The 13,686-nt window shown below is 42.3% G+C and overlaps 1 protein-coding gene across 3 annotated transcripts in view; it reads left to right on the forward strand.

Annotated features, from left to right (window-relative positions):
• Positions 1-7,294: 7,294 nt before the first annotated feature.
• Positions 7,295-13,686, forward strand: part of SIRT5 (sirtuin 5) — a 35,354-nt gene continuing 28,962 nt past the window's right edge. The window contains exon 1 of one of the 3 annotated variants that reach the window (XM_081057118.1): positions 7,295-7,352. The gene's annotated coding sequence lies outside the window, so the exon portion shown is untranslated. Of the gene's footprint in view, positions 7,353-7,402; positions 7,739-13,686 lie in introns of those variants that run through there. The other 2 variants (XM_081057117.1, XM_081057119.1) reach the window with 2 other exon arrangements.

Below are 13,686 nucleotides of genomic sequence, written 5' to 3' on the forward strand. Positions count from 1 at the left end.
ATCTAAATGTAAAGCCTAAACCTATTAGACTTCTGCAGCAACACTTTCCAATAGAATTTTCTGTAATGATGGAAATGTTTTATTACCTTGCTTTTTAAAATTTTATATTGCTGTTTAATACAGTAGCCAGTAGCCACATATGGCTAGTGAAAACTTGAAATGTGAGTAATATCATTAAAGAGCTGAATTTCTAATTTTATTTAATTAGATTCTAATTTAAGTAGCCACATGTGACTAGTGGCTACCGTTTAGAAAATGCACTTCTAGAAGAAAACACAGAATAAAACCTTTGTGATTTTGCTTTAGGCAAAGGTTACTCGGGATACAAAAATCAAATTGCAAGCCATAAGAGAAAAAGTTGTAAATTGGACTCCATCAAAATTAAAAATCCTCTTCTCTTTGAAAGATATTCATAAGAAAATGAAAAGACGGAGGTCCAAGATAGTGGAATAGATAAACACTGTGCCTGCATCCTTCCATGAACACATTCAAATTACAACTAAATTGTAGAACAATCAACCTGGAGAACTATCTGAAGTATAGCTGAAGAGAAGTCCTATAACTGAAAATAAAAAGAAGCTACGTCAAGACTGGAAGGAGGGGCGGAGACACGGAACAGGCCCCAAATCTCCGAGTGGTGGTCAAGAATCAGAAGGGATATCTTGGCTGCTCAGCTTCCCCCTGGAGGAGCAAGGGTCCCTAGGCCCGCACACCAGGCTCACCAGCCCAGAGTACTGGTGCCAGGAAGAGGAACCCCCACAACTGGCTCACTGGGCCAGTTCACCGAGGCCGAGAGCAACATGAACGACCTGGTGTCCGAGTACCAGCAGTACCAGGACACCACCGCAGAACAGGAGGAGGATTTCGGTGAGGAGGCCTAAGGCCAAGCCCTCTCTGTCACTCAGGCGTCTCAGTTCCTTCATTCAGCCTTCTTCCTCAGTTGCCCTTTTACTCTCCCTCAGAATTTGCATTTTCTGCCTCTATCTTTTTTAAAAAACTGTGAAAAACACTGGGGATTCTAAGTGGGATGGAAGGCCACAAGAAATGCAAATGTCCATTTAAACAGCCCATGCATACACTCCCTCGCTCACAGGCACTCACCTTGGGCTCCAGCGGAGGACAGTGACTCGGTGACTCAGGGGAACTTGGAGATATACAGAGGAAGGGGCAGACTGAGGTGTGTGGCTGCAGGGGCAGGACTGCAGGACAGTCAGCATTTTCCTGGTGAGGTGTCCTCCTCTCCTGCAGCTAGCAGGTGGGCGCCATCTTTCCTATGTTGAGCCTGCCCCCACAGGCCAAATCTGAATCTGATTGGCCTGGTGAGCTCCACTGCTCCGCCCTGCTGACTCAGCTGGGACCCCATCCCAACAAACTTGCGAACCACAGAAGGCACTTTCTTCACAAGCAGTCACCTCTCCGGCATTGCACTCTTGGAAAACTATCAAAGTCCATGGGCCCCAGGCGGGTGTTGACTGGCCTTCGTGTGCTCTGAGACTTTTGCTAAGTCACTCCAGGTTCAGCACTGACACCAAACCAGAGTCTACATTAACCTGGTAACCACAACTCTTCCTACTGTAGTGACTCACTGAGACCCTGCCTCACCCAACTCACGTACTGCACGAGGATTTATCAATGGCTAAACCTTAAGGAAGCTGACAGGTATCCTCAGGGTATCCTGGCTTTTTGCGGAGCTACCCCAGGCCCAGTACTGGTGGCAGCTGTCCTCAGTTCACAGCGTGGCTTCCCCCATGCACCTCCAGGTTTAGCACAGGCAGTGAACAATGGTGTAGGGCTTTGTAGCTCCTACCAGGTAGCCCCTGGCCAGTCACAGGCAGTAGGTGACCTGGGCCAAGACCAGAGCCACTCCCAAGGGGCCCTAGAACCAACATACTTGGAGGTTGGCTTCAGACCACAGCAGAGCACCATAAAAAAGGACATAGAAACCATAGATGGATACTGGATTTGTTGGGGTGGTAAGTGGGAGGGATTTGGGGGGCAGGGTGAAGAAGGTGAAAGGATTAAAAAGTACAAATTGGTATTTACAAAATAGTCATGGGGTGTAAAATAAAGCACAGGGAATATAGTCAATGATATGGTAATAACTATGTATAGTGCCATGTGGGTACTAGTCAGGGCATCACTTCTTAAACTATACAAATGTCTAACCACTATGCTGTACACCTGAAATTAATATAATATTGTCAGCTGTAAATGATAAATTTTAAAAAGTGGGGGATGGGAAGGGGAATATGAGGTCCAAATTATCAGGTATAAAACAAATAAGTCATGGGGATGTAATGTACACATGGGGAATATAGTCAATAACTTCGTGACAGTATGGTACGGTGTCAGATGGTTGCTGGACTTACCATGGTGATCACTCTTTAGGTATATAAATGTTGAATAACTATAGTGTACCCCTGAAACTCATAATATTGTTTGTTTGCTATATTTTTAATAAAAATCTTCAAAAAAATGAAAAGACAAACCACAGACAGAAAATATTTGCAAAACACATATCTGATAAAGAACTCTCACAATTCAATGAGAAGAAAACAAACAACCTAGAGTTTAAAAATAGGCAAACTAAAAAATAAAAATAAAAAAATTTAAATTTAAAAAAGAAAAAAAATAGGCAAACTACTTAAATGGACACTTCACCAAACAGATTTAGATAGTGAATAAGCCCACGAAAAGATGCACAACATAGTTACTCACTGCAGAAGTGTAAATAAAAACTGCAATGAGATACTACCTTACACATATTAGAATGCCTTTAAAAATATTGACAGTACAAAGTGCTGGAAAGGATACGGAGCAAATGAAACTCTTACATATTGCTGGAAGAAATAGAAAATGTTCAGACATTTGCAAAAAAAATGCAGAGCTCTTTTTAATTGGAGATTTTATCAGTTATATTTCTAAGGAATTTATAAACATCAGCCACTAATTATTTACCAGTCAGGGAAGTGTCTCAGTTTGCTCAGTACTCAGTTTTCCCCCTAACTTTAACACTCTTTGCTCTGTGGATCGGCATTCTGCATCCCTTGCAAGCACTGAAATAAAGAATAGGTATTTTATTTGCTCTTTTTGATGAGAAATATAATTTCTAGTTTTTGGATTCAGCTGCAAACAGGGCAATTTTCCATTGGGCAAGATGCTACTGTGATATACCCTACCAGATTGCAGCAGCTGTTTATAACTTTACACCTACTGGGAGGTAAACAATGGCAGTACTTCTCAAACTTTAAAGTTAGTAGGAATCACCTAGGGATCTTCTTGAAATCCCTAGATTCTGATTGACAGTTTCCAGGGTGGAGCCTGAGATTCTGAATTTCTAACAAGCTTCCAAGTGTTGCTGATGTTTTTGGTCCTAGAATCACATGTACTTATCATCAAGCAAAATTCAGAACCCAATTAATATTTGTTTCATACCTTTCTATGAGGACTGATATACTGTCTCTGTATCAAGGGGGTTGATGAAACAGTACAGGATAAGAGGGTCGATACTTGGAAATAATAACTCGGATATTCTTTCAAAATGAAATCTATGATGATTCCATAAACTAGTTTTGGAAAGTAGTAAATTAACGGAAGTACACTGTTCCCCAATAAAATCTTTAAAAAAAAATATTATGTACAAACTCAAGTGATTATCACAAACTGGGTTGAGCAAATGATCCCATATGTCTATAAAATACACATATACTGTTAAGTGTGAACTGGTATCTTAAGATGACTAACCATCGAGCTGGGAGGACTATGGGTGGAGCTGGGCGCCTTGTTAACTCTCTAGTCCTGACTTCCTGTTAAAACTTTGTGGTAACTTCCTGGGGGAGGGATCTATTTATATAGAGGCCGTCTTAGGAAGTGGGGGGCTCTCTTTTGTTTTGCACGTGTGCAGCTGGTTGGAGCCCCAGCGGAGATGTGCGTCCCCACTGCTGTGGTGATTTTCTTTTCTTTTCCTGAATAAACTCTTTATGGTGAATTACCTGGAGAGTTACTTTGACCAGTCGACAATACCAAATATATAATAAAAATACACAAATGTCAGTTGGATTCAATTGAAACCACGAGCACCATTTCTGTTTGTTCCTTTAGGATGTTTTTTGTTCCTACTGGTTAGTGCAATGTGGTAATTAGGGGCAGTTGCCTTGACATCTCCTCAGAACATATTAAATTCGAAGACTCTCATGGAAGATTATTAAAAAATAGTTTGTACTCCTAGGGAGAATATTAACTTTTATACTAGGTACCCGATAGATGTTTACTGGAGTCAAAAATAACACCAATGGCTCAATTTTAGTGTTTAAATTTAGTTTTCGATGAAGGCTAAGGAAAAAAGATAAAACAATGTATTTGATGGCAGAACTTTATTACTTCATCGGTGCACAGCCATTCTTGTTGAAATTGTTAGTCTTTACCCACAGCTCTAATTGAAGGTATAGCTAGTGCGTGGTGCACAATTGATACATGAATGAATGGATGGATGCGTTGATGGACGGATGGATGAGACTAAGCTAGAGATGGTCCAGTCCGCCCCATCTGAAGGGATTTTAGACACTTCCTTTTTATTCCCATGTTCCTTAGCTTTTGACCTATTGTCTTATTTGTTTTGTTGGATTCTTCATGTAGAGGACTTTTTTTTTTTTGAAATGAGCAGGTTCTTTGGTTGACTTTAATAATTTAATTTCAATTAAAAAACACTCAGGAATAATTTCACAAGAAATGAGTATCAAGGTATCATATGCAATGCTTCTGGTTGTCTCAAACTTTTGGCTTTAGTTCAGAAGGTTGAGAACAAAATAGGTGACACACTCCACCTTTTAAAGAGAAGTGCCAGGCCATTCATGTATAGAGGGGCATGGTGATCGACAGGCTGGGTTTCAGAGCCCAGAATGTCTGGGTCCAAATCTTGACTCTGCCCTTACCAGCGCCTTACTGTGGACAGATTAGTTAATCTTTCCATGCTTCAGTTTCCTCATCTGTGAAATGAAGATAATCAAAGCCCCACTACAATGGGGAGGATTCCAAAAGATAATAACAGTTTTAAGTAAAAACCTTAGGAAGTTTCAGCCTTCTCCTATTTTAGTGTGTGAAAATAAATCATTCAATGAAAGACAGCACGCGTTGGTGTTTATGTCCATGTTTACATTTGTACCAGAAGTTTAGAGAGGACAGTCCACCCCTGAGGGGCAGCATGATAATCAGTAAAGTTAGTGACCCTGAGATGTTATAAAGGTCAGGGTGAGGGGAGATTCTTTCCAGAGGTAAAGGGTGGTGTGTCTGAATTTCATTTAAGGAAGGAGGCAGTCTGCCTTCCAGGGTACGCGCTGCTAAACTCTTATTATCACCTACCTGGTTATTTCAGAAAAACCTCCGTAAATAGCATGAGTTATCAAGCAACTGTTTTTTGCTTGTTTATTTGTTGCTTTGTGCTGCTAGGGGCTCATAAGCAACAAGAAAGAAAAAGTAATTTGCTTCTTCTTCATTCTAGTGAAGATAGCTAAGCCATTATCCTCTGAGTCCTGGGCTGCTTTTCCTGTGAGGTTGTTCATTCATTCATTTAATACATATTAATTAATAAATTGAACATGTACTATCAGGCGCTGTAAGGGATGGAAATAGCATGGTGAGAAATAGAAGCAAAAGGGTCACCTTCAGTGAGCTTATAGCCTGGTGGAGGAAAGAAAATTTAATCAAATAAACATAAATACATTTGAAATCTTGATGGAAATAACTGCTATGGTGCTGTAAGAGCCTGTATGAGGGACAAAAAGACCTAATTTAATGGGGGGTTGGAGGGGGGAGCTGGAGTCAGAGAAGGCTTCCTTGAGGAAGTGACAGTTGAGCTGAGACTGGAAAAATGATAAGAGTTCCTATGGAGGGAATGAGAAAAGGACATTCCAGGAAGAGGGAACAGCCTTTGTTATGGAAGGACAAAGATATCAAAAAATTAATCTGGAGTTACTTGAAAGATGGAAAGGATGGTGGCTGATATTTCAAGAAGAGGAAGTAGCCTGACTTGTGAGGAAGATTCAGTTTTCCAAGCTTGGAAGAAGGGGTGGGTTTGAAGAGTGGTGTGGTGGGTAGCTGTGGGTAGTGGACTCCTGGACCTTGACAGAATGCAATGCCTCAGAGGTGGCCCAACGTGTGGCTGGTGGCAGAGGGCGACATATTGGACCTTCAGGTCATAGAAGGTTATAGTCTCCCCCACTCCCTGCCTCCCAATGTCTGAATGAAGAAAAGGATTAACACTTCATGGCTCATGTCATAAGCACAAAAGAGAGGCAGTATATGCGCACAAATCCCAGCTCTACTATTCAACAGCTTTTCTGCCTGGGGCAACTGCAGGACCTCCCTGGACCTGTTTCCCCACCTGTAAAGTGGGGATAACAGAATCCATTTTATCAAGCGGCGGGGAAGATTTAAATTGGTTCATACATGTGAAGTTCTTAGAAGTATCTGACACAAAGTACCACATACATGTCAGGGGAAAAACAGCAGCCAGCCCTCTTTCAATTTTCTTGGACTCCATAAGCCCCTGAGAGGCTGATACCGTCTACAGGAACAGGAAGAGCTCCAACGCGGTCTGAATTACCAGCCATACTGTGGGAAGTGGTTGAGGTTTGAGTAGGGGAAACAAATGTTAACATTTTTTGCACCAAAGTTCGCAGACCACTTCCCTTTTGAATCCATTGGCACGCTCATAAACAATCACATTCTAGAAAAAGTAGTGCTGTGGTAAACACGAAAACGAACGATGACTGATTTTAAGGGAAATGAGAAACGTGGAGCCACGTGGGTCACTGAGTCCTAGAGGCCCTGAACCGTTTTCCTTCGGACACACGGGTAAGGATATCAGCACTAGCACTCGGGTTTGGAGAGCTAGCCTGGGAACCCAGTTAATCACTACTGGAAAATTGATGTTTCAGGGAAAGCCCCAACATTTGAAATGCTCTGTCCTGAAGCTGTGTGATCCAGCGATAGACTCCAGGAGGAAAGTACGTAGTGATACACGACATACCTGGGAAGCTCACAAAGACCCGGCAAGACGCTGCCCCCTCCCCGCTCCGCGGTCCCTGCGAAGCAAGAAAAGCAAAGTAACCACCGCCAATGACGAACAAGACCAGGGAATGGCCCACACCGCTCCGGTGCCCGGGCAGGTCTGGGTCCCCGGCAGGGGCCGCTGCAGCCCGGTCAGGCGAGCAGCTCCGCCCCGCCCCGCCCGGCCCCGCCCCCGCCCGGCCCCGCCCCCAGCCCCGCCCCGCCCCGCCCGGCCCCGCCCCGCCCCGCCCCCTCCATGTGCCACCCCGCGCCGGGGCCGCCGCCGTCGTTCCCGCCTCCTGCAGGTGCGTCTCCGCCAGGCCCGGGGGCCCCGCGGCGGCCCCGACTCCCGCCCGGGGTCCGGGCCGACACGCACGCACTCCCCGAGGCGGCGCGCACAGCCCCGTGCCGGCCCCGGCCTGGCGGTGGGCGGGCCCCTGCGCGGCGCGCCTGCGCGGCCCAGCCGCTGGCGGGTGTTCGGTTCTGGGGACTTTGGCGGGCGGAGGGGGAGGGGAGGAGGAGGAGGGGAGCGGGCCCTGCCTCTGCGCGAGGACCCCAGAAGCCCCCTGGGCTGGAGGCCGCACGTGCGGAGCCCCGAGGCTCAGTGTCTTTGGGCCCAACGCGGGGGCCACTGCAGCCGGAGAGACTGGGGGGGAGGAAACGCGGTCGGAAAGGAACGCAGCGGGAGCAGGTGGGCCTGGCGGGCCGCTGTGAAGGGGAAGTCCCGGGAGGGCTCCGAGTAGAGCACCCCCTTTGAGTAGTCACTGCCCATTGCAGCATCCCGAGTGGCCGATGATGGGGACCTGCGCCAGAGTGGTGGCTGTGGCGTGGGAGGAGGGGTCTGACTCGGGATGTAGTTTAAAGGTGCAGCCTTGTGGACTCCTGACCACGCTGGCTGTAGGGTGTGAAATGCGAGAGAAAGGGAGAAGCCAGGGCCACGGGGAGTGGTGCCCTAAGGCTTTGTGGATTGAAGGTGTGGGGAAAGTTCCGCAGCTCAGGCTTGGTGGGAGCCGGCTGTGGAACAGTGAAGGGGGATTGCAGCCCAGCATTGGGAGGATGGGGGGTCAGAGAGCTAAGATAAAACCGGGAGACGCAAGCGTTTCCCCGAGAGGTGATAAAATGGGTCAGAAGCTGGACGTGATCAAGGTTTAGCAAGGTGAAGGTTGCTGGTGACCTTGACAAGAGCAGATGGTAGAACAGGGAGGGAAATGAATGTTGATAGCTGGGGACTGGTGCATTGCATTAATTTAGCTGGTAGGTGTTCAGAAATTATTTACTGAACACCTGTGTAAGTTTTTGTAGTTCCTTTTATAATATGTTTATCATGTATTTTAAATTAATGATTTTTTGAAGCTTTTTTCTCGAATTCCTGATACAACCTTTCGTTTGTTGTATTTTTCAGAATTGGTACGTTGCCCGTTTTTTCAAAGGTATTTTTTCCCCCCCAATTCAGATTTCGCAAGAAAGCCTGGTTAAACAGGGGACTGCCATTCAGCCAGAGTAATTGTCTGTTTGGGAATTTGTTCTGCACCCAGAAAGCTCCCAAAGACTGTTTGATGAATGAGTTTATTTCCTCCCCTGAGGCTTGTCTTCCCGCTCTGAAGATGAGTTCAAGGCAGACTAATGGGTGGCTTCACCCAGGGCAGCTTTCACCCCTGGGGGCTTCTGGGCCTGATACCCTGAGTTCTCTTTTCTTCAGCACCATTTGGGCCTTTTTGTTTTTCAGCCCCCTTCAAAAACTTAACACTTGAACAGGATTGAAAGCCTGTGGAAGGTAGAACTAACCACCTCCACCCCCCACCCTACCACACCCCACTTCCTATATATGTTGGCACAGACAATGCTTCCAATAAATACTTGTGGTAGCATCTTTAAAATAGTTTTATGGTCTGAGCATTTGCGAGCTTGGAAATACATTTCAGGTGGCACTGACAAAAACGTGAAAATTTGTTTTCAATCTCTACTTTGTTTTCACATTTACTAGAGACTTGCAGAACATCTTGTAAATTAATGGAAAATTTAGCAAAATAATTCCCACATTCGTTTTAAAAAAATGTGAATGTTGACTAATAAAACAGGCAGCAGCAGGAGTTTTGTAAAAATTTTCTCACTGATTCATTACTTCAAACAGACATGAAAAACTTAGATTCCACCAATAAATTAGTATGATGAAAGATTTGGGAAAGAAATAAATGTTTAGAAAGAACATTTTAACTGGATACAATCCATGAGTGTATACATACATATGTATAAAATATATATGTCACTAGGCATTATAATTCACATAAAATGAGAACTAAAGCTATCTTCCCAAAACGCTTGCTGATTGCATTGCCTAGGCAAAGAACCTAGAAACTAGTTGTTTTCTGGAAATGTTCAAAGATGAGCAAGTAAAACTTTTTTCTATTTTATTATTTTGGGTTTAGTGTTATGGTGAAAGTAATTATTATTACTCAACAATGAAACCATTTGAATAGAAAAACTTAGATGAAAAATGTTAACCAAATAATAACAAGTCCTAATCTATCAGTCCTACAATTAAAAATTGCTTAATAGTCTCAAATTTTTGGCAACTCTTTATAATTAGCAACAAACTCAACCCTCATGTTCAGAACAGGATGATTTGCCTTTATTTACAGCTACCCAGCAGAAGACCCATCCTTTAGAACCTCAGGCAGAAGAGCTGAGTACAGCAGTCAGTCAGCTGATTTATGTTAATGCCTCTGTCGATGTAAGAACGTCCAAACCTGTAGGGAATTTTTATAAGAATTTATTTGAGCCGGAACAGCCGACATTGTTGGAAAGCAAGATCTCAGATGTTCCAGAGAATGAGTTTTGTTTTTTTTATGTATTGAAATTAAAGAAGGAATATAAGAAAGATTACATGAACACGATTATGTTGCTCTCTTGAGGGTGATTATGGCTTATTTCAAAGGTGTGTTTACCTAGATGTATAAAAACAATGGACAGGGCTTGCTTCCGGCAAAAAAACCCCAACCCTTTTAATAAAAATTTATATTCCTGGGGAATGATTACCCACCCAGTTAGGAATTTATGATCAGATCACCCTGTGAGGTTACTTTCCTAGAACCTCTTTTTGGTCCACACCTCTGGATTTTAAATTCTTAAGTTCTTTTAAATTCTTAAGAACTTAAAATCCTACCTTCACATCTGAGAAACAATGTGACATTTTATTCAGGTGTCATCCAGAATTTGACAATAAATGGGAATGTTTGCTAACATTTAATATCAGCAGAAGAAGAAAAGAATTTTCTGGATCAAATTGATGTCTCCAAATTAAAATAATAGAAAGCAACAGTGGAATCAAACATCTTCATCTTTGAGAGAAATAACTAAAGATATATATTAAACTCAAAATTATAGCATAAGTAACTTCATGCAGTATGTAAGGAGCTTTTAGTAAAGGTAGGCAGTATTGGGTATTTCAATGTTCAGTTTTCAAGGTGCACAGGTTTGAGAATATTGTCGGTGACAATATCTTAAAGCCACAAATTGATCTGAGAAAACTCCCTTTTGATAATTGTTGACACTAAGCAATGGGAACATACTGTTCTATTTCACATACTATTTCAATGTTTAAATTTTCCCAAATTTAAAATAAAACAAGCTATAGTAATACCTCACTTATCCCTTACTGAGATATTCCAAATAATTAATTTTTCCAAACAAATTAAAATTGTCAAAAGCTTATCATACCCATGCTGGTTGAAAATCATACCAACCCATTTTCCTCCATGCTTTTAAATAAAGCACTGGGTTGATTTTCATGATGGTAGGGCAACCCCATTGTTGTGTCTGCAAGCTGTTCACCAGAGTGGCCCTCCTGGGCTGCTGTGGCACCTGAGTCTGCCCACCTTCAGAGTCTGCCCACCTTTGGCGACTGGTTGATGGCAGCCAGTCGCCATTGGCCTTTTTGGCACTCTCTTTGGCTCTGACCTGCGGTCTCTGCACAAATGACTTCAGGCCGCCAGAGGTTCTTGTCCCCCGAGGTGTTCTGGAAACCAATACTACACCATTTTTGTCTTTGTCAGTATTCCAAACTTCTTCACATGTCCAGTTTTGTTTTGTTTTTTTAATTATAGTGGAGACAGGTTACAATGAAACTTTGTTGACATACTTCTTAAATGAGGTTTATTGAAATACAATTTATATAGTATAAAATTCACCCTTTTTTATTATGAAGTTCTATGAGGTTTGAAAAACCACCACAAAATGAAGACATAGAATTTTTCATTGCTTTTACACAGTTCTCTGGCCATCCTTTCCCTAGTCCCTGGAAACCACGGAGGTAATTTCTGTACCTATAGGTTCGCCCTTTCAGAATATCGTACACATGGTCTCAAACAGTATGTAGCCTTTTGGGTCTGGCTTCTTTCACTTAGCATAATGATTTTGTTTTGTTTTTTTTTTTTGAAGAAAGCAACTTTATTTTGAAATAATTTTAGGTTTACAGAATGTTGCAAAAATAGTACACTGAGTTCCCGTATACTGTTTACCCTATTTCCCCTAAGGTTAACGTGTAATTAAAGTACAATGATCCAAGCCAGCACATTTGCACTGATAACAGTCCTGTTAACTAATGAGCAGACTTCATTCCAATTGTGCCAGTGCTTCCATTAACGATCCTTTTCATGTCTTGAATCCAATCCAGGATCTCACGTTGTATTCAGTTGTCCTGTCTTCTTAGACTCTAAACTGGTACAAGTCCCCAGTCTTGATCTTTCATAACCTGAATAACTTTTTTGAAGCGTACTCGCCATTTTTGCTATAGAATGCCCCCTCACTTGGGGTTTGTCTGATTTTCTTAAATTGAGCTAATACATTTTGGGGGGAAATACCACACAAGGGATATTTTGCCCTTCTCACTGCATCCTATCAGGAGGTAGATGAAGTCGGTATGTCTTATTACTGTGGGTGTTAAACTTGATCACTTGGTTAAGGTAGTGTCTGCCAGGTTTTCCTACTGCACGTTACTTTTGCATAATACTTTAGAAAGTCATCCATGTTGTTATACGTGTTAGCAGTTTTTTTTTTTTTATTTAATTGCGGAACTGTATTGTATGGAAGGACGACAGTGTGTTTACCCATTTATAAGTTGGTGACACTTGATTTGCTTCCAGTTTTTGGCCTCCCACTATCCAGTAGGCCTTGGTGTTCTGTTGAACCTAAGTAATTTCATAGAACATTAACATCAGACAGAGCTACCCTGTGGCCTTGGTGAATCGGGACAAAAATATAACAACTCTGACACAGGTCTGAACCCACACAAAAACAAGAACATATCCAAATCACAAAAATGACAGAACATCCTATCCTGGCTTAATACCAGGGCTTGCTGTTTCCTGACTAATCAAAGCTCTCGCCTCATTTCATTTCTTCCACGTTTTAGATAAGATTCACTAACATATCCAATCAAGGTATCCTGTTTCCTGACAGCATCCAATCCAGAATAAAGCCTCACTCTCTGGAACCCTGCCAACCTTCTCTAACACAAGCCCAAATCCTGTAATCCTTTCAAACACTGTGACTGAGGCACCCTACAGTTAGTTCTTCATGGCTTGCTTCTCTCTCTTTGCAATGTGCTCCTCTACAGGTGTGTTCCTGGTCTTCGCTGCGGGGCACTGACCATGCAAACAACATACAAACACATATATTGAAAACCCTTGCTTCCACTTCTGTCTCCATATATCCTATTTCCCACTCCACCCCCAACTTTTTTTTACTAATTTCTTGGAAATTCTTCTATTTTTTTAAGTACAAATCAGTACTGTGGTATATGCTCATATCCCTTCCCTTTCTGTACACAACACTGTTTGCACCTGATTTCCCCCCTCAACATTATAATATGGAGATCTCTGTCAGGTTAGGGAGAATGTCTTCATGCTGGTTTTTGTTGTTTTTTAACATGTGGAATCTGAATATCGGAATAATTTATGGAATTAAATAATCTGATTTGGCACTAACAGGTTTTTGAGCTTCATCTTCCAGATGTTTATTTTTAACCTCTCTGAATAGCCTCTGTTCTGCTGATACCAACACTCACTTCTGAAACCAGCGAGCTGTCTGCTTATAAAAACGAAATCAACCAGCAAATCACATTTAATTAGACTTGGTTTGCTTGTTTGTTTTTTTAATTGTAGTGAGATATACATAAAATTTACATCTGAACCATTTTTAAGGATATGGTTCAGGAGTGTTAAGTACATTCACATTGTTGTGTAAGCAATCTCCAGAATTCTTTATCTTGCAAAACTGAAACCCTATACCTATTATTTTTGATTTGTAAACTGTTTTATAGTTTACATACAGTAAAATTAACCCTTTTTTAATGTAGAGTACTCTGGACTTTGACAGACACAATCATGTAACCACCAACATAATCAAGATGTAGGAGGACGTTTTCATCACCCCTCAAATCCCCTCATGCCCCTTTGTATATTCATTCCTTACTGCTTGGGCAACCACTCATATGGTTTTTGTCCCCATAGTTTTGTCTATTCCAGAATGTCATGTAAGTAAAGTCATACGTATATTCTTTTTTATAGCAGCCATGTTGCATATTGTGAATGTGCCATTGTTTATTGAACTCATCCCCAGCAGATGGACATTTAGGTTGTT

This window comes from Rhinolophus hipposideros, assembly GCF_964194185.1.
Source record: "Rhinolophus hipposideros genome assembly, chromosome: 8".
Lineage (NCBI taxonomy): Eukaryota > Metazoa > Chordata > Mammalia > Chiroptera > Rhinolophidae > Rhinolophus > Rhinolophus hipposideros.